Below are 22,806 nucleotides of genomic sequence, written 5' to 3' on the forward strand. Positions count from 1 at the left end.
GGTGTACTTTTAGGCAATTTGTACTGCTTCAGGCTGGACTCTGATCATTAATGCTCATGAAAACGTCCAAGGCTCTCAGAGATCTGCCAAGCCCCGTGAATCAAACTCAGGCCAAATTCAATTCAACATAATCTTGCTATCATCTATACTTTATTGTGTCCTAAAATACTTGAAAACCAATCATCTAGGGCAGCAATCCATAGTCATGCATGGTCAGTAAGAAGATTCAAACCAGCTACACAACTTAATCCTCCACAGTGAGGAGAAACTAGTGTTTCCTGTGGGTTCATGTTCTAATTAGGCAGGTATGTGGACACCCAAAGTCTGAGCTGGCAAATTGATTCCTAGCAACAAGTCCATTCTTGGGCAGGAGGCCTTTTAAGGTATTAAATTAATTAAGTATTGTTCCTTTCCCTCTTCCAAATGCTATGGCATTTATTCCACTGGCCACATCTCAGAGCAGTGGCAGAGTCTTGATTTATCACAGTGAATTTGTGCCTATGCTGCTCAGTTCCAGAAAATTTAGTTCTCTGTCAGAAGCTGTTTACAGGCCCTCGGACTAGTCTATAAATTTTCAAGTGTCCAGGATCATATCAACACTGTCTGAGAATCAGAATCCTGAGGTCATGGACAAAATTGGTCCCCATTAAAATGTCAGATGATGTACTGTCAAGTTGGAAAGCTATCATCAACAATGTTTTTAGTTATTTTCCTTTTTCCAGAGACACACATGACAAAAATAAGTGAAAAGCAGACTTGATAAATAATGGTATGACAGCAATGCCTAGTAAACATCTCAATAAGATCTGTATCTCCAAAGTTAAAGCTATGTACAAAAAGGGTGGAAATTCAATACTTTCTCACCAACCACAGCCAGCTCTAAAGCATGGGTGCTAAAAGTGGCTGCCCAAATTGGGTGATTTAAAGAATGCTAAATCGCCACAAAACCCAAAATTTATCTCCCTGCCACACAAGAGAGTCTCCACACATAGACTCACTTCTAAAATGCCCTTTTTAAGAAGTGTAACACATTTCAATTTATTTTTAAGAGATAAGGTTTTACTCTTTCACTCAGTCTGGAGTACAGTGGTATAATCACAGCTCACTGCAGTCTTGAACTCCTGGGCTCAAAGCAATTCTCCTGCCTCAGCCTCCTGAGTAGCTGGGACTATAGGTGCATGCCACCACATCTTGCTAATTTCTTTCTTTTTTTTTGTAGAGACAGCATCTCACTATGTTGTTCAAGCTGGTCTCAAATTCCTGATCTCAAGGGATCCTCCTGCCTCAGCCTCCCAAAGAGTTGGGCTTATAGACATGAGCCACTGGCCCCAGCCTAGGTAACATATTTTAAATATATTAATGACAAAATTATAATTACACTTGCTTTCAAACCCCTTCCATGTGCATTCGCCTGTTTGGTCCTGTTCAACATGTACTATTCTCCTCTCTATCTCATGGGAAAAGAATGACAGTCTCAGAAAAGTTAAGTGACTTGCCCAAGGTCTATGCAGGAGTCAGAAGTAGAAGCCCCTTATGAGCAAGCCCGTTCACTGGGGCCAATGCTTCCAGCCCTGGGTAATGTCCTAGAGAGGCAACAAGGACTGCTGAGTGCACAGGGTGGAGTGTGAAAAGCAAAGGCACTCTATAGAGGCCAGGAGACCAATGGGACCTCACACTGGGAGGGGTGCCGGGCAGCTAGCTGAGAGGCAGGCTGACGACCCTCTATACTTTTAAAAGCTCAAACATGCCCAGCCTCTGGACTGTTCTATTTAGGTGGAAACACACCGGACTCTCCACTCCTTGTTTCCTTCCACATCAAGATTAAGGGCCAGGCGCAGTGGCTCATGTCTGTAATCCCAGCACTTTGGGAGGCCAAGGTGAGAGGATTGCTTGAGCCCAGGAGATGCCATCTCTACAAAAAATTTAATTTAAAAAAAGAAAGATTCAAGTTCATACCTGACAGGGAGCTATGCTTTCTCCCCAAGGCCTGTAGATTCTCTGGAAGTTTGGCTGAGGACATGGAGAGCTACACAGCTCATTGCCTGAAAATCCAGTGATCACTGAGGGGTTAGCACCCCAAATTCTTTCTGGTCTACCTAAATTTGAGATCCCTCAGCTAGCAGCCTTATTTGGGTATGCAAGACTTCAGTTTCAATTTTAATAAAGGTTGATTTATCAAAGCCTACTCAGCACCCAGCACTATGCCTGGGATATGACAGGCACTATTTCTACTTCCCACAGCCACCCTGAGAGGAAGGCGTTAACAGTACCTTACAGATAAGACTGAATTAAGGGCTCCACAGCTAGTAAATGATAAAGCCAGGTTCCGACCCCTGGTCTGTCTGACTACTAAGCGCTGCTCACAATCTCCTGTCTCACTGAGCTGCTGACAGCAGCCTATTCAGTGTCCGATAACAGCAATGACAATAAAAATGCGTTTCAAATTGAAAAGGCAAGAAATCAAAGTCTAGAACTTTAGGGTGCTGGTTTTCTTTCCTACCGAGATCTGCATCAGCCTACGCAATTCCCCAGATCACTGGGCCTCCTATTCCTTGGCAGTGTCATGAGGTATTGAACTACTGAGATACTGCCTTGAGCTGTACGACTCTAAGAGACTAAGAGCCAAAACAAATATTTTGATTTTTTTGAATTGCATTGAAATGGACAGGAAGTTAACCTCTTATAAAGTTATGTAATGTAAGAGAAGACTACTAAATATAATGACCTGAACTATGTGCTACAACTCTAGGCATTCCTTCCTCATTTATCTTAACCACGTCTCTGGAAGCCAGGCCTGGGACAGGTACACCCTGATGCTTTGCTGTAACATGACCCACAGGGGTGCTTAAAGCTGGAAGTACCAGAAAGCCTTTATTATGATAGCAAGTTTCTGATAACCCAGTCCCATGATGGAACTTCAAAGGCGATAAAACAATGTCCAAGGGTTTAATTTCCAAGGCTGAAAAGAAACTCAGGAAAAGAGATTCAAGATACACAAAGCCAAGCCCTGGCAAAGGCAGCTCCAGATTGCTGGTCTTGTGTTCTCCCCTCTAGAAAGGCTGGGCTCCCACATGTGTCAGAGAGACTCAGCTCAATAGGAGGACGAGGCCCTGTGCAGGGGTATACAGGGGAGGAGAAGATGCCAATGGAAACCATCAAATGCTGGGGGGAAGCAGAGGGACAGGGACGCTGGCCCAGATCTCCTGTGAGGTTCCTGTCAATCCAGAGCATCTGTGATTTCTGGAGGTCTCTTGGCTCGGAGCCACAGTTGGTCTCTTCTGGGTACTTTCCTGAACTGCTGTTTTCCTGCCAGAGTCAGCATATCCTTCTTAGGAGGTGTGCACACAGGTACACACACCCTTCATAAAAGAAGAGGATGCCAGCCTTGGATTAGACATTCCCTTGCTAGAGCAGATGGTCTTTCAATGTCCCTTCCGGCTCCACAGTTCTGTGAGCAAATGAAATGCTAGCTCAACCTGAAATGCTCACTAAATGAGAGGCTGCAACTTGAATGTATGCTCTTTTAGTCTCTATTTAGTAACCATATAATAGTAATAATGATAACATGTATTGGGTGCTAGTTACATTCCAGATACTGTTCTCAGAGTTTGCGGTAATTCATCTATAAACTCTAGAGAACCCTACGTGAGAACCCTACGAGGGGGGATTTACTATCACCTCCCCATCAGAGATAAGGAAATTAGGACTCTAATCTGCCAAGTAACTCACCCAAGAGTATACAACTGGTAAGTGAGTGGCAGAGCTAAGATTCCAACCCAGACAGCCTCACCCCTGAGTTCTCATTCGCAGTCTCTACCTCACACTCTCATCTCTTTGATGTATCTGTCTTTATATGTAAAGCAGTACAAACAGTGGCTAAGACTGTGAGATCTGAAGCCAGACTCCTTGCTTTCTAATCCATAGCTGACTTTATATGCAAAAATGCTAAGTGCTTAGAACAGTGCCTGCCACATAGCAGACACTCAGAAAATAGTAACTCTGATTATTATTATTAATTACCTCACTATTAGATTTAGGTAACAGTAGGCTGGAAAGTCTCCAAGTAGAAGAATTTTGTTTATTATATGACTTTTGTATATATTAACTAACAGCTTAATTGAGATATTATTCACATACCATAAAATCCACCCATTAAAAGTGTACACTTCTATAGTTTTAGTATATTCACATAGTCGCCACTAGCTAACTCCAGAACATTTTCATCACCCCCTGAAAAATCCCATCTCCATCAGCAGTTCTTCCTTATTCTACCCTCCTCCCAGCCCCTGGGAACCACTAATCTGCTTTCTATTTCTGCGTATTTCCCTCCTCTGGATGGTTCATATAAATGGAATCACACTGTGTGTTGTGATCTTTTGTATGAGGCTTTTTTGACTTAGCATGATATTTTCAACATTCATAGCTATTATAACAGATATCAGAACTTCTTTTTTTTCAATTGAGGTGAAATTTACATAACATAAAATTAATCATTTTAAAATGATTAATTCAGTAAAAATGATTAATTCAGTAGCATTTAGCACCTTCACAATATTACACAACCATGACCTCTGTCTAACTCAAAAACTTCATTCCTTTTTATTGCCAAATAATATTCCACTCAATGGATATACCATTGAATGGTTTTATTTATGCATTCATCAGTTGATGAGCAATTGGGTTGTCCCACTTTGGGGATATATGAAGAATGCTGCTATGAGCATTTATGTGCTGGCTCTTGTGTGGGCACACATTTCCAATTCTCTTAGATATATACCTAGGGACAGAATTAGACACGTGGTAACCTGTCTTGTTACATTATTTTTCATCTTTCTTCTAAAAATCACCTCTACTTTGTAACTACTGAACTGCTGGGTCAAATATTAAGAGTGAAAATGCAGAGCTGGGCACAGTGGCTTATGCCTGTAATTCGAGTGCTTTGGGAGGCCAAGGCAGGAGGATTGTTTGAGGCCAGGAGTTTGAGACCACCTGGGCAACACAGTGAGAACTCATCTCTAAAAAAAAATTTTCTTTTTAATTAGCTGGGCGTGGTGGTGCACGCATGTAGTCCCAGCTACTCCAGAGTCTGAGACAGGAGGCTCACTTGAGCCCAGGAGTTCAAGATTATAGTGAGCCATGATCATGCCACTGCACTCCAGCCTGGGCCAAAGAGCAAGACCCTGAGAAAGAACAGAAAGAGAGAGGGGAGAGGAGGGGAGGGATGGGGAGAGGAGGGGAGGGAAGGGGAGGGGAGGGGAGGGGAGGAGAAGGAAAGAGAACGAAAGAAGAAAGAAAGAAAGAAGAAGGAGGAAGGAGGGAAGGAAGGAGAGAAAGAAAGAGAGAGAAAGAAAGAGAAAGAAGACAGAAAGAAAAAGAAAGAAAGAAAGAGAGAGAGAAAGAAAGAAAGAAAGAAAGAAAGAAAGAAAGAAAGAAAGAAAGAAAGAAAATAAATGTCTGGGCTTCTGACAGACCTGGATTCAAACCCTTGCTTCTCCATTTAGCTGCTCTGTTACTTGCAGCAAGCTACTTAACACCACAGGGCCTCTGTTCCTTATCAAATGAGCAAAACAGCACTTGTTTCAACTGAATATTAGAAGGCTTGGCCCAGTGTCTGGCATACAGTAAATATTCGAAAAGTACTCTTATCAATATATGCCTTTCCTGGGACAATGATAATCCCCAGTTTTTTTGAGGGGTAGCTGAAAAAATGCAGAAAAGCATCAAGAAGACAATAACAATATTCCCACCATTCAAAATCAAACACAGTTCACATTTTAGCACAGACCCACAACCTTGGTAACACATACTGCCATGTAATTTTGGTCTTGGTTCTAGTTTCCTTCCTAAGACAGGACTCATCACACCAGTGATGAGTAAATGTAGCTTCTGGAGTCCCCAACTATAGCAAGGAGTAAGAGGGCCAGTGAACAGGAGTCCCACGCTTGTTCCATTCTACTAATCCTCACCATGCACCAATAGTGGGCAGCACTCTGGGCTAGGGGTGGCCTTCACAGAACAGGACTCTGCCCTTGAGAAATGTCACCTCTAGTGGAAGAGAAAGATGTTTTCTTTTTTTTTTTTTTAAGACAGAGTTTTCCTCTTGTCACCCAGGCTGGAGTGTAATGGTGCAATCTCAGCTCACTTCAACCTTCGCTTCCCAGGTTCAAGAGATTGTCATGCCTCAGCATCCCGAGTAGCTGGGATTACAGGCACCTGCCATCATGCCCAGCTAATTTTTATATTTTTAGTAAAGACAGGGTTTCACCACATTGGCCAGGCTGGTCTCGAACTCCTGACCTCAAGTGATCCGCCCGCCTCGGCTGACCAAAGTGCTGGGATTACAGGCGTGAGCCACTGCGCCCAGCCGAGAAAGATGTTTTCAAAACAATATTTAAAATGCAGTGACTGAGACAGACATGCTGTCACAGAAGAAATTAAGAACAAGCACCTCAGCCAACCTGAACTAACACTCCAGCCCTCTGAGCTTTCTCTGGACTCTCTCAGTCTCTGCCTCCTTCCAAAAAGAGAACCAATAAGGAGCCGATTAACACAAGCAACATTAAATATGAATATGGGTCAGTGGCAATAAAAGGGTTCTTACTCTTCTTACACTATCTAAATATAAACAGGAAGCTTTAACCAGCAACCTGAGATGAGCGGCCACATGCAACACACCCATCTAGCCTCCCACCATGAGCAGAATCCAGAATGGGAAGAGGCTGAAGAGATTCTGGAGTTAGAGATAAACAGCTAGCAGAAGGCTTACATGGTGGATCTCCATCAGGCTGTGCTCCCACCACGCCCTCTCACAACCCCTGCACCCACATTCTGGGTTTCCCATGTAGCCAAAAGAAAGCACTCTAGAAAGCTCCCCCAACCACCCCATTCCCTCCACTCATGGACTTTTCTATAAAACCACTTTTTTCACTGCACCTGAAGTGATATCAAAGTTTCCAGAAATGAAACGCAGGCCTGACGCGGTGGCTCACACCTGTACTCCCAGCAGTTTGGGAGGACAACGTGGAAGGATCATTTAAGCCCAGGAGTTTGAGGCTGCAGGGAGCTGTAATGGCACTACTGCACTCCAGCCTGAGTGACAGAGCAGGACCCTGTCTCTAAAGAAAGAAAAGAAAAGCCGATTCTCAAGGAAAAAAGACGGAGCTCTATCTTCTCTCCTGTCCTCTCTTTGCAAATGAGGAGATTCAAGCTCAGAGATGATTTGCCCAAGGTCACATGGACAAATCCTGATCCAGTGAGCTTACTACCATAGCATGTCTATAGCAGTGGCCACACAGCTCCCAACAGACTGGAGACTTTCTGCCAGGAAAAAGCAGAAAATGTTCGTGGTCACTCGTCAGTCCTTCAGCTCTAGGATGACACCTAGAAGATCATGGTCATTAGCAAATATCCAATTCATAAAGGCTGGGATTAGATCTCACTTTAAGACATGAATCTATCAAGAAACACTTCAGGAAAATCCTCCTTGGGCTTCTACAGTCCTTATTACCAGGGATTTTTGGTCCATGAAAAATACGATGTACTTCAATTCCTGCTAAAGCAGGATCCTTTCTTTTTGTAAATACCCCACGCATTGAATGTTTAACATATTAAATGCTGTCAGCTCCTATGAGAGTCTCTATAGATGTGGTCCCAGAAAACAATAAAGGGGCACATAGGCGAAGGCTCAGCTGCTGCCTGGGAACAGCCAGGGCCTGTGAGTTGTGAACGCCTCCCAGAGAGCTCGGCTTGGTGAGTCCCTAAGGAGGTTCACTAATGCGAGGTTAATCAAGAGGGTTGGCAAGTTTGCCTTTCTTCTCCATCCCTGAACTCGGGTTGAATCGTGGAATCAACCCGAGTTCAGGGGCTGCAAAAGGTCAGCCGGCCCTAGGGGGGCCACTGTCCCGGAGGCCGCGGCAGGAACCAGTCCCGCCGTCCTGCGGCGACACGGGCACGGGATGCGGGTCAGGGGCTCCAGGACGGCGGGGCGGTGGGGGGCGGGGCGAGAGCGCGAGGCGGGGCGGGATGGGGCGAGCAGCGGGAGTGGAGGGGCGGGGCGAGAATGAGAGGCGGGCGAGGCGGAAGAGGTGGAGGGGGAGGGGCGCGGTCCCAAAGCCTACCCGGCCGAGGACGCCCGTAACAGCTCTGCGCATGCGCGCCCGTGGAGCGCAACTCCGCTAGGACGAGGCTCACGCGACCCCTGGCGGCGGCTGCCGAAGCGCTGCGGGACGACCTTGGGCGGCAGCTAGCACCGAGTCCTAGCTGATGTGGCCCCAAAGTTAGCTTTTAGAGGTCCCAAGACTCGTTCACAGGCCGCTAAACGCAAACTAAGGCATCTCCCAGCACACCAGGATGGACGTGTCCTTCTTCAGTACGGACTTGGCAGAATCTGCACCTGGGAGCCCCTCCCCAAACGGCCTGCCAGCCCCAGTCCAGGAAGCAGGCACCCCCACTCCCCCTCTCAAATGGGGGCTCTATTCCTGTCTCTAGCTCTAGGGTTGTTGTGAGGATAAAGGGAGCTGAGGGACAAATGCTTACAACAGTGTCTAGAAGGAATTATTTCAATGCTGTAATCATTACTAATAATTTATTACTACAATTCCAGAACCTGGTGCACAGTAGGCACTCAACAAACTTGCGTTCCTCTGTCTTGAGAGGCTGCGATGAGCCCTGCAGGGCAGCTGCCTGTCTCTGCCTGGTTAGGGGTCAGGACACCGCAGGGAGGCCCGGCCAGGCCGGCCCCAGCTTCCTTCCTGCTCTTTGCCCCACTCCGGAGAGCCATGCTCTGAGCCACACACGACTCTCCTTCTCTGCAGAACAATCTGTGCTCTGCTCCCGCCCCCGAGAGAGTTCTGAGCTTTCCAAATATGGATGCTTTTTGCATTCCCAAAGCATCACGAACATTTGGGAGAAGAAAATGAACACCAGACATGGTTCGAAAACGGTGGAAGCCAAGGGATGGGTGGTGACGGAGCAAGCACAGTCCCAGGAATTTTAAAATATCGAATACGAGTCTGGCCTAGGTGATGTCTTACAACCTCGCTAGCTTTCTAGCAGTCTAGGCCTCAAGGAGATCCTGGAAGTAAGCAGCCAAACCAAACCCTAAGAATAAAAACTACAGCGGCCAGCATGCATTGCAGAGGAGAAAACTGCATTCAGGAGGCCCAGAGAGCCACCGGCTGTCAGAGGAAATGAGCAGTGGGAGGCAGCCCCTTGAAAGCCAAACAGCTTGAAAGTCGACAAACTGAGATGAACCAGCCCGTCGGTGAGTGCAGGCAGAAGAGGCATTAGACAGAAAATTACTTGTTTTTATATCAGGCCCAAATCAAAACCTATTTTCACCTGAAATGCAGAGGATCTCAGAATACACTGAGAAGGTTGCCCTTTTGCTTAGGCACCTTGTGTGTTACTCAGCTAGAGTTTATCTTCAATAGTGAGCCCCTGGGTGCCAGGACAAATGTTGAATAATGGTCCTGTCACAGGCACTCCTCTGCAGCAGGCACTGTTGTCCCTGTGCAAATGCAGGAAGATAAAGCAGGCAGCTCAGGCATGACACAGCCGCAACACCCAGCCCAGAATAAGCACTCACATATCTGCTGATTTAATGAATTAATTAATTATACAGTCTAGTTTGAGAGAGGCAAATGGCAGATGTGAAATAATTAAACAAAATCTGAATTCCAAATTAGATGGTACTAACTATAAATAGAGGTGGAATCACAGGATGGAGAGACTGGTGTGGACAGACGGGGCTGGAGAGGTCTGTATGGAACAACGGGTGTCACCGAGGTCGCGCTCAGCACAGAGAAGAGGAGATGACTCCCAGACGGATGGAGAAGATAAACAGAGGTGGGGGGTGGCCTGGCAGGGGTGAGGGCAGGTGGGCAAGGAGGCAGGCAGCCTGGAGCAGAGGATGGGTGGGACACAGCAGGACATGTGGCCGGCCTGGCAACACTAGGACATATCCTCTGGAGTCTGGAGAAGTGCACGCCATACCTAGACCTGCCAGAGTTAGCAGGAGGACTTGAACTTGAGATTCAAGCAAAAAGGGAGAAGATGACTCTTTTTTCGAGATTATTGCCTCTTGATTATCTCAATATGAGTTTCTCCACGGTACGTTTAAACCTCACACTGGCTTGTCCTGACACTCAGGCCACGATTTACATTCTTCACCACAGTTTAACATCACCCAGAGAATGTAAATCTGGCACAAATGTCCAAATGCTTGTGTATTTCAGGCACTGTACACCCCAGGGGAAAGCTCTGTGTCACTGGCATCCCTCCACCCCTTCACTAGCCTATTCTGCTTATAGGTGGAGCTATCCTGTTACTTGCTGGGGCCTTTCAGGGCCCAACCTTTAGCCATGCCCTCCAAATGGGCTTCAGCCACTCCTGGGTTTTAACCAAGTCTTGCTTTTAACCTATACACAGACCTATTCCTGAATCCTGACCAACAAACCAAGAGCATGGAAACCCGTATGCTGAGCACCAGCCAAGAACTCCAGTGTTTCCCCAGAATAGCACCCTCTTGTGGACAGAGATTTCACCATGTTCAACCAACCCAGTATCTTCCCTCCAAGGAATATGGGCTCCTTCTCCTGAAATCGACTTTGCAAAAATAGTAACTGTGAGAAAATTATGACAGTGGAAGAGATCTGATCTAACCAACCCCTGTCTTGCCATTAACCCCCAAACTACGGTATTCCTGGGCTTAGGTCAAGCTAACTTTGGGAGATATTTAGTTTGCAGTTTAAATGATAACAGCACTTCCCCAAAACTCAACTGCCTCTGTAAAGCTAATAAAAGACCACCAGGTTAGGAGGATGAGAGGAGCCTGAATTCTGCTAAGGTATAAGTGATTACCAGCCATTGTTCAGCTATTGTTCCAGAGGTCACAAGATTTGCAACTTCCCCAATTACTCCTGCAGATAACATCACTATTGTAGAACTTAAGATTGGCCTTTTGAGGTGTCTCTTCAGGTTTTTGCATTTCTGATGACCAACAGCCCCACCGGATCCACCACAAAGCTGTGCTTTGTGGCCCCACACAGAAGTGGACTCAGCACATGAAGACCATTTTCCACACCCCTACGATTGCATCCCCAACCAATCAGCAGCACCCATTCCCTTGCCTGCCAAACTATCCTTGAAAAACTCTAGCCCCCAAATTTTCAGGGATTGATTTGATTAATAACTCCATCACCCATGTGGCACAGGCAGCCTCATGCAAATTAAATTCTTTTTTTTTTTTTAATTTTTTTTTTTATTGAGACAGGGTTTCACCATCTTGGTCAGGCTGGTCTTGAACTCCTGACCTCAGGTGATCCACCTGCCTCGGCCTCCCAAAGTGCTGGGATTACAGGCGTGAGCTACCATGCCTGGCCAATTAAATTCTTTATTGCAATGCCATGGTCTCATTGAGTTGGTTTTGTCTGAGCAGCGGGCAGGAAGAATGCAATGGGCGCACTCCTGCAATCTTTACTTGGTTTAACAACATATTACCTGCCCAGTGAGCTAAGCTAAAAATTTCACTGTCATTTGGATTCCTCCCTCAACCACCTTCCCATACCAACTCCCAATACACACAGCCTATCTCTCTGGCCTACTGCTTCTCTTTCAAATGACTCTGGATTCTGACCTGCCTGCTCCTGCCTTGATTCAGCCCTTTGTACTTGGAATCTAGGCTTTTGCAGTACCTCTGATATGTCAGGATCCAGTTAGGATAATGAAAACACTCTAGTTCTTTCAAATAAAGGGAATTGAATGCATGGAATTATCTGTATAGGAGATGAAAGAGAATGTAATGACTCTGGTCATTACAGGCCAAACAGGATGGTTTGTACCCAGAATTCTGCAATAGCAGGAAGCCACTAACATCCCGAGGACTGGAAAGAACATGGGGAGGAGGTAGAGTCTTAAGAGCCCAGAAGCTGGGGCCATAGAGAGCCAAAACCCAGAGGAAGCTCCATGATGGCCACTAAAACTACAGAGAAAGTTTTCAAATGACAGAAGCTAGGATAACTGAAGAGACATCATTGCTGGCAAAAGTGCTGCCTAAGGCAGAAAGAAACTCCATGGCTTCTCTCTCTTTCTTCCAGTTTCCTATCAGTGCCTCTGCTTGACCAAACCCAGGCAAAAACCACTGACTTGGGCATCTGGAAACAGCCTGCAGAATTCAGCCCACTGAAATACAGGACAGAGAAAGAGCCCAAAACCAGCTCACCCCCTTAACCAGTCTCCTTTGCTAGAATCTTTAATTCCTTCTAATCTATTCTCCACTCTGTGCCAGAAAGATCTTTCTTACTTAAAAACTTAATTAAGTCATTCCTCCTGCTTAAAACTTGGCAGGGGCTGGCAGTTTCCTGGCAGAAAAAATAGGACTTATTCACCAGGCTGATTTTGTCAATCAATTGCAAATATAGGAAGTGTTGCTTCCCTTAACTATGACACTTATCAGGTTTGCTCTATAACATGAGATGAACTCCTACTCAAAGTATTGCTGTAGAACAGAATAGAGACTACCCCTGAAAGTCATCACCCCTGAAACTGGGTTGTTTGCCATGATCAAGAGGCTAAGGGCTCCAATGAAAACACACCATACAGAAGGACAGGGAGAGCAAGTAAAGGCTATTAAAATCTATTAAAACAACAGGGTAACTACAGATTAAATTGGCAATCGAACAACTTCTACAAAGAAAAGCCCAGGCTCAGATGGCTTCCTTGGTGAACTCTAACAAATACTTGAAGAACTACCACCAATCCTTCACAAACTCTTCCAAAAAACAAAGGAGAGAACACTTCACAACTCATCCTATAACACCACTGTAACAACGGCATCACAAGAATACTGCCAATATCTATTATGAATTTAGGTATTACAATCCCCTACAAAATATTACCACATGGAACATAGCAACATATTAAAAAAATATATTCCTGAAATAAATCCCATTTGGTCATATACCATGACCAAATGGGATTTATTGCAGGAATGCAAGGTTGGTTTAATATATGAAAATCATTTGGTGTAAAACACCATATTTTAGAAACAAAGCACAAAAATTAAATGAACAATGCAATTTAAAAAAGCATTAGACAATGTCTAACACCCTATAATGATAAGAACATTCAACAAACTAAAAAGAGAGAACTTCTTCAAGTTGATAATGGCTATCTATGAAAATGCCACAGCTAACATCTTTATGATGAAAAACTGAAAGCTTTCCCCCAAATATAAGAATGTCCACTGTGGTCATTTCTACCTAACATTGTACCGAAGATACTAGCCAGCACAATTAAGCAATACAAAGAAACAAAGTCATCCAGATTGGAAAGGAAAAAGTAAAATTATCTTTATTTGCAAATGCCATGATCTTATATATTTTAAAAACCCTAAAGAATCCACAAGAACAATATTATAGCTAATACATGAGTTCAGCAGGTTTAAAGGATACATATTAATATACAAAAATGAACTGTATTTCTATACCCTAGTAATAAGCGATCTGAAAGTGAAATTTTTAAAAAGTTTCACTTATCCTTAAGGTGGCCAGTTATATGGCCAACCCCAAAGGAAAAAAAAGTTTCACTTATAATAACATAAAAAAGAACACTTAGAATAAATTTAACAAAAGAAATGTAAGACTTGAATGCCAAAAGCCTACAAAACATTTTTGAAAGAAATTAAAGAAGACATCCCATGTTCATGGATTGGAAGACCTGATATTGTTAAGATAGCAATACTTCCTAAATTGAGCTATAGATTCAACACAATCCCTATCAAGTATTATTTCTTACATTAATTTACAACCTGACCCTAAAATTTATATGGAAATGTAAACCAAAACAATCTTGAAAAAGAAGAACAAAGTTGGAAAACTCACACTTCCCAAACTCAAAATTTACTACAAAGCTACAATAATAAAGATAGTGTGGTACTGGCATAAGAACAGAAATACAGACCAGTGGACTAGAACAGAGAGTTCCAGAAATAAACACTTACATATATGCTCAACTAATTTTCAACAAGGATGTCAAGACAATTCAATAGAGAAAGAACAGTCTTTTCAACAAATGGTGCTGAAACAACTGGAGATCCACGTACAAAGGAATGAAGCTGAATGCTGACCTCACAAAAATATACAAAAATTAACTCAAAATGGATCAAACACCTAAATTTAAAAGGAAAAACTATAAAGCTCATAGAAGAAACCACAAGAGTAAATCTTCATAAACTTTATTAGGCAATGGTTTCTTAGATACAAAACCAAAAGGACAAAAATAATAAAATAAAAACATAAACTGGACTTAATCAAAATGAAAAACATTTGATTCCAAAGGATATTACTTAGAAAGTGAAAGACAACCCACAAAATTGGAGAAAATATTTACAAACCATATATCTGTAAAAGGAATTTTATGTAAGATCTATAAAGATCTACTACAACTCAATATTAGAAAGACAAATAACACAGTTAGAAATAGGCAAAGAGGCTGGGTGTGGTGGCTCACACCTATAATCCCAGCACTTTGGGAGGCTGAGGCAGGTGGATCACAAGGTCAGGAGTTCAAGACCAGCCTGCCCGAGATGGTGAAACCCTGTCTCTACTGAAAATACAAAAATTAGCCGGGCATGATGGCAGGCACCTGTAATCCCAGCTACTTGGGAGGCTGAGGCATGACAGTCGCTTGAACCTGGGAGGTGGAGGTTGCAGTGAGCCAATATCACACCACTGCACTCCAGCCTGGGCAACGGAGCGAGACTCCATTTCAAAAAAAAAGCAGAGGGGTGAGGGGGGTGGGTAAAGAATCTGAATAGATATTTCTCCAAATAAGACATATAAGTGGCCAATAAGTACAAGAAAAGTTGCTTAATACCACTTATCTTTAGGGAAATGAAAAGAAATACCACAATGAGATACCATTTCATACATTCTAGGATGGCTTTAATCAAAAGGACAGATAACTGTAAGGCCGGCTGCCTCGCCAGGAGCTAAATGGACACACTTATTTCTCCCCGTGCCAGCCTCTCCATGCTGACACACTTATCTCTTCCCATGCCAGCCTCTCTATGCTGGCTCCCCACACCCACTCCTATCTGGTCTCTCCATGCAGGCTCCACACACCCACTCCTGCATTCCTCACTCGACCCCTTCAAAATTTAAAAAACCCACCAAAGATTTGTCCAACGGCAGCTTAACATTGACCTCCCCAGCCGGCCAGCCCACCAGTAGTCCCGCCTGGCAACCAATGGCAGCTCGCCCCATCGGCACCTTGACTTCCCCTCACCAATGAAACTGTCTGCTCTTTGTTTCTCTAGTGATCAATCAAACCCCTCACCAATGAAACTCACCAATGAAACTGTCTGCTCTTTGTTTCCCTAATGATCAATCAACCTTCCTCACCAATGAAACTGTCTGCTCTTTGTTTCCCTAAAGACCAATCAATTACCTCCACTCCCTATAAAACCCCACACCCTGAGAAGCCCAGTGTGACTTCTCTGGCCCCTTCCCAGACCACAGAACCTCGCCCGGGAGCTGAATAAATTGGATTCTCATTTTCTCACACTGGCCTCAGTTTCCTCATTTTCACTCGGCAATATACCTTACAATAACAACAAGAGTTGATGAAGATGTGAAGAAATTAGAACCTCATGCAGGTGAAGCTGCTTTGGAAAACAGCTTTCAGTTCCTCAAAAACTTAAACTCAGAGTTACCATGTAATCCAATAATTCCACTCCTAAATATATATCCAAGATATATAAAAACCCAAAATGTTTTGGATGGGATTATGTTCACCAAAACACTTGTACACAAATGTTCATAGCAGCATTAATAATAGTCATATACTAGAAACAACCTGCTGTCCACCAACTGATGGATGGATGAACAAAATATGCAAAATGGTATATCCATACAATACAATTCAGCCACAAAAAGGAATGACACATGCTCAACACATAAGAACCTTTAAAACATTATGCTAAGTGAAAGAAGCCAGATACAAAAAGTCAAATGTATGATTTCATTTACACAAAATGCACAAAATGTCTAGAACAGGCAAATCTATAGAGATGGGAAATAAATTAGCAGTTGACTTAGGGCTATAGAGGTGGAGTGGGGTTCAGAAAATGGGAAGTGACTGCTAATAGGTAAAGGTTGGTTTTCTGGAGTAATGAAAATTTTCTGAAATTGATTGTGGTGATGGTTGCACAACTAAAAACCACTGAATTGTACACTTTAAAGGGTTGAATTTTATGGTACATGAGTTATAGATCAATAAGTCTGTTATTTAAAAAGATATAAACAGAATTCCGGGAAGATGGTGGAGTATGAAGCACCAGGAATCTATCTCCCCCCACAGACAATTATTGTACTGGCACAATCTGTTCAATATAACTATTTTGGAACTCCAGGTCTCTCAAAGGCTTGCAATTTCCAGGGGAAAGCTTGATGGTAACTTGCAGTTAATTTCAGCTCTTTGCACAGTAGAAGCTGTGAACATGTTCCTAGAGAAGCAAATATGAAGCTTGCCGGAGGTTGGGTGGGCAAAGAGCACCCTGTCTTCCAAATATTGGGTATCTGTGTTCTGATCACGGACTGCTGCTTCTGATCATGGGGAGAAGACAAAGAGGCGGTAGCCATTGTTGCTGCACCTCGCCTAGTTGTTGCAAGCCACCCTGCATACACCAACAGAAGTGACACCTAGAGGATTTAAAGGGCCAGTGCCCTTCCCCCACAACCTGATTTTTCTCTTTTTCCCTTTTGATAGCCAGACATTCAAGACTAGAGCATTCAAAGGCAACTACATATATGGGGAAAATCAGATGGTTGACCATGCATGCCCATGGAAAGGCACAAATTCCGAGAAGACTTAAAAGGACCTCAAGTATATACCCCAGGCTGATCCTTGGCACAAAGACAGCCTACAACATTAAAAAATTAAATTAAAAAAAAAAACAAAAAACAGCAAACCCTGAGGAACAGGGAGAATCCTATTTCTAGAGTTATGATATTATTAGATTCAAATGTCCACTTTTCAACAACAACAACAAAAAAATCACAAGGCACATACAAAAAAGTGGAGAGAACAGCCCATTTAGAGGAAAAACATATATCAACTGAAACTGTCCTTGAAAAAGACCTGATGGCGTATCTACCAGACCAAGAAACAACCATTTTAAAGATGCTCAAGGGACTAAAGGAAGCCGTGGTGAAAGTCAAGAAAATGATACATGCACAAAATGGAAATATCAAAAAGGAGATAGAAAACCTAAAATGAAACCAATAAAAAATTCTGGGCTGGGTGCAGTGGCTCACACCTGTAATTGCAGCACGTTGGGAGGCTGAAGCAGGAGCATCGCTTGAGCCCAGGAGCTCAAGGTTACAGTGAGCTGTGATAGTGCCACAGTGTTCAAGCCTGGGTGACAGAGTAAGACCCTGTCTCTATAAAAAATAGAGGTGAAATTCTAGAGCTGAAAAAGTACAATAAGTAAAGTGAAAAATTCACCAGAGGGTTTCAAAGGCAAACTTGAGCAGGCAGCAAACTTGAAGACAAGAGAATAGACATTATTGAGAATAATTCAATGTGTCCCATAAAAAGCAGGTATTGAAGTCTTAATCCCCATTGCAACAGTGTTGGGAGGTATGGCCTAATGAGAGATGACCAGACCATGAGGACAGAGTAAGTGGATTAATGCCATTATCTTGGGAATGGATTCATTATAAAAGAGGAAGTCCAGCCCCCTTTTCTCTCTTTCTCTCACCCTCTCACCTTCCACCATGGGATGATAAGGCAAGAAAGCCCTTGCAAGATGCCAGAACTTTCATATTGGACTTCCTAGCCTCCAGGAATGTGAGAAATAAATTTCTTTTCTTTATGAACTACCCAGTTTCTGGTGTTATGTGACAGCAGCATAAAAAATGACTAAGACACTGAAGAACAAACAGAAAAAAAGATTGAAGAAAAGTGAACAGAGCCTAAGAAACCTGTAGAACACCATCAAGAGAACAAACATATGCATCGCAGGAATTATAGAAAGAAAAGGGAGAAAGGAACAGCGAGAATATTTAAAGAACTAATGACTGAAAACTTCTGAAATTTGGTGAAATAGAAGGCCAGATTACACAGGAGGCCAGATTACAATCGGCTGATATATTTAAAGTCAACCAATGTATTAGTCTGTTTTCACACTGCTATAAAGAACTTGCTTGAGCCTGGGTAATTTATAAAGGAAAGAGATTTAATTGACTCACAATTCCACATGGCTGGGGAAGCCTCAGGAGACTTACAATCATGGTGGAAGGGGATGCAGTCACCTTCTTTACAAGGCAGCAGGAGAGAGAGAGAGTGAAGAAGGAACTTCCAAACGCTTATAAAACCATCAGGTCTCATGAGAACAGCCTGGGGGAAACTGCACCCCTCCCTTGATACGTGGGGATCACAGGTCCCTCCCTCAACACATGGGAATTATGATTTGAAATGAGATTTGGATGGGGACACACAGCAAACCATCTCAACCAAGAATCCCACATCTACCAAAGCTGTCCTTCAAAAGTGAGAGAGAAATTAAGAAATTCCCAGGTAAACAAAAGCTGAGGAGTTTTGGGTTTTTTTACCACTAAAACTGCCCTGCAAGAAATGCTCATAGAAGCCATGCAAAGTGAAATAAAAGGACACTAAGCAGTAACTCTACACTATATAAAGAAATAAGGATCTCAATAAAAGTGAATATATTACTAATTATAAAACTAGTATTATTGTAACAATGGTTTGTAACTCCACTTATCTGCATGACTTAAGAAACTAATGCATTTTTAAATTATTGCTCAAAAGCTAGTATTATCATAACTTTGGTTTATAATTCCATGTTTTGTTTCCCATATGATTTAAGAAACAATACACTTAAAAGAACTGTTAGCTTATGTTTTGGGGCATACAATATATAAAGATATAATTTTGTGACATCAGTAACAGAAAGGGGTAGGGATAGAGCTTTACAGGAATGGAGTTTTTGTATGTTAGTCAAGCAAGCTGGTATACACTTAAGTTAGCGTTACAACTTTAGAATATTAAATGGAATCCTCATGGTAACCACAAAGAAAATAGCTATCAAATGTACACAAAACAAAATGAGAAAGAAATTTAAACATTTCACTACAAAAAGAAATCAACTAACAAAAAAAGACAATAATGCAGAAGGCAAGGGACAAAAAAGCTATATGGCACGTAGAATAGAGCAAATCCCTCATCAGTGCCTACTTTAAATGTAAATGGATTAAACTCTCCAATCAAAAGATGGAGATTGACAGAATGGATTTAAAAAAAACATGGTCCAACTATATGCTGTCTACAAGAGACTCTAGATCCACAGACACATATACATTGAAAGTGAAAGAATGGAAAAAGATATTCCGACCAGGCATAGCTGCTCACATTTCTGATCCCAGCACTCTGGGAGGCTGAGGTGGGAGGACTGCTTAAGCCCAGGAATTCAAGACCAGCCTGGGCAACACACTTAAGACCTCATCTCTACAAAATAAAATTTAAAAATTAGCCAGATATTGGGCCAAGAGCCCTGGGTGACACCTGTAATCCCAGCACTTTGGGAGGCCAAGGTGGGCAGATCACCTGAGGTCAGGAGTTTGAGACCAGCCTGGCCAACATGGTGAAAATCCATCTCTACAAAAAATAAAAAAATAATAATGTAAAACTAAAAATTAGCGAGACGTGGTGGCATGAGCCTTTAGTCCCAGCTACTTGGGAGGCTGAGCCAAAGGGATCACTTGAACTCAGGAGAGGTTGAAGCTGCAGTGAGCTGTGATCACACCAGTGTGTTGCAGCCTGGGTGACAGAGACTCTGTCTCAAAACAAATAAACAAAGATATTCATGCAAATAGTAATCAAGAGAGCAGGGATGGCTATACTAATACCCAACAAAATAGACTTTAAATCAAAAAAGGTGCTGGGTGTGGTGGCATGCTTTTGTAATCTCGGCTATCTAGGAGGCTGAGGCAGGAGAGTCACTTGATGCCAGGGGGTTGAGACCAGCCTGAGCAACATAGCAAGACCCTGTCTCTACAAAAAATAAAAAAAATAGCAGAGTTATGATGGTACACATCTGTAGCTCTAGCTACTTGGGAGGCTGAAGCAGGAGATCTCTTGAGCCCAGGAATTCAAAGTTACAGTGAGCTATGCCAGCACCACTGCACTCCAGCCTGGGTGACAGAATGAGATTCCATCTGTAAAAATAAAAAATAAGAGACAAAGAAGGACATTATATATTAATAAAAGAGTCAATACAATAAGAAGATGTAACAGTTATAAACATTTACATATGTAACTACAGATCATCAAAATATATGAAGCAAAAACTTCATATATTGAATTGAAGGGAGAAACAGAAAGTTCCATAGTAGTAGTTGGAAACATCAACAACCCCCTCTTAATAATGAATAGAACAACCAGGCAGAAGTAAGGAAACAGAGGACTTAACACAATAAACCAACTAGACCTAACAGACATTACCAGTCACTCTACCCAATTTTCCGCTCAAGTATGCATGGGACATTTTCCAGGACAGACCACGTGTTAGGCCACAAATTAAGACAAAACGTGGCATGTGCAAACAATAGAGCATCATTTTGCCTGCAGATGAAAGAAAATTCTGACACATGTTACAACATGGATGAACCTTGAGGACATTATGTTAAATGAAATGCAAGCCAGTCACAACAAGGCAAATGCCACATGACTCCACTTATATGAGGTACCTGGAGTAGGCAAATCAGACAGATAGAAAGTAGAATGGTGTCTGCCCAGGGCTGGGGGGAGGAGGGGAATGGGGAGTTATTGTTTCATGACTTTTTAAAAGGAAAGGAGTTCTGGAGACATATGGTGGTGCACAACAATGCAAAGAATACATTTAATCCCACTGAACTGCGCCATTAAAAATGATTAAGATGTACGTTTTGTTATATGTGTTTTACCAAAATAAAATAACTTGGGGAAAAAGCTATAGAGTGTATTTATAATATGAAAACAGAAATGGCCTAGATGTTTCATGGGCAACTGGTTCAAAAATATTCATAGGCCGGACACTGTGGCTCACATCTGTAATCCCAGCACTTTGGGAGGTCCCAGCAGGAGGCTCACTTGAGCCCAGGTGTTCAAGACCAGCCTGGGCAACGTGTCAAAACCCCATATCTACAAAAGATACAAAAATTAGCCAGGCGTGGTAGCACATGCCTATAGTCTCAGCCACTTGTGGGGGCTGAAGCAGGAGGATCCCTTGAGCCCAATGCGGGGGATGGAGGTTGCAGTGAGCCGAGATTTCACCACTTTACTCCAGCCTGGGCGACAAAGCAACACTCTATCTCAAAAAAAGAAAAAAATCCATAAGGCACACCACTGTGCAGCCTTTAAAAGCTATGTTTTCAAAAATATTTCATGACACAGAAAAGTAATTGTACACATACACACACACAGAGTGAAAAAAGAATATAAAATAGTATATAAAGCATAATCCCAATTGTATATAAAAATATTAAATACATTATATATAGTGTGTGTGTGTGTGAGTAACAGTGGTTAACCAGCTCAACTAACAATATGGTACCCGATTCTAATTATAAATATTTTTAAATAAATATTAAGTATATATATTTTTCTTTATTTTCCAAACAGCCTACACTCAATACACAGCTGAAGAATAAATGCCGATTTTTCAGTCAAAGGGATGGCATTCAGTGTTGGCTGGGATGAGAGGAGGCTGTTTCCTCACCCTGCAACAAGGAGCACACACAGGTACAGCCGTTCTGCAGGGCAATCTGGAAAGACCTCTCTTTTGACTCAGAAACTCTACTTCTGGAAAGCTCTCCTAGGGAAATCATTAAGAACAGGCACAAAGACCATGCTGACAGGGTACTCATCACAGCCTCGTGTATAACAGTGGAAAGCTGAAAACCACCTACACGTCCAAAACTGGAGGCTTTGGTTAAATAGATTATACGTCATCCATATCATGAAATGTTATACAGCTGCTTAAATGTTACAGAAATGTATCTACTGTCACGGAAAGTGTTTACAATCTATAGTGAAGTAGAAAAAGCAGGTCACAAAGCAGTATATGTGGTATAATCCCACTTTTATAAAAAAAAATTTCACACATATAGGAGGTGTAGAGAAGATCTGGAAGGAAATGAACTATAGTGTTAACAGCAACTGCCTTGAGTAGATGGAGTAATGGATATCTTTATGTTCTTTTGATTAGTCTACATTTCCAAATTTTATTCAAAACACATGTATTTTGTCTATATTAAGAACAATAAGGCCAGGTGCAGTGGCTCACGTCTGTGATCCCAGCACTTTGGGAGGCCAAGGCAGGAGGATCGCTTGTGTTCAGGAGTTTGAGACCAGCCTGGGCAACATGGCATAACCTCATCTCTAGAAAAAATACCAAAAAATTAGCCAGGCAGGGTGGTATATACCTATAGTCCCAGCTGAGGTGGAAGCATTGCTTCAGCCTGGGAGCCAGAGATTGCAATGAGCTGAGATCACACCAGCCTGACAACAGAGAGATGCCCTGTTTCAAAAAGTAAACACATAATAAATTTTTATAAAGAACAATAACATGAAATTGTGAGGGATGGAACCAGGGACAGCTAGAAGCATTGCTGGCTAGCTCAGCTAAGCAGTGTGGCAGGTAGGGCCTTCAGGAACAAGAAGGGCAAGGCCATCACAGCCACCTGCTGCGCCCAGCCTCAGCTGTCCACGAGATCTGACTATTCACATCCCCTTCCACTGACCTTG

General features: G+C 42.8%; 1 protein-coding gene across 4 annotated transcripts in view; it reads right to left on the reverse strand.

The window, feature by feature from the left end:
• TTC7B (tetratricopeptide repeat domain 7B) overlaps window positions 1-22,806 on the reverse strand; it is a 268,355-nt gene that overhangs the window by 203,830 nt on the left and 41,719 nt on the right. The window lies entirely within an intron of this gene.

Source organism: Aotus nancymaae, unplaced genomic scaffold (genome assembly GCF_030222135.1).
Source record: "Aotus nancymaae isolate 86718 unplaced genomic scaffold, 86718_ANA_hifiasm-v0.15.2.pri h1tg000011l, whole genome shotgun sequence".
NCBI lineage: Eukaryota > Metazoa > Chordata > Mammalia > Primates > Aotidae > Aotus > Aotus nancymaae.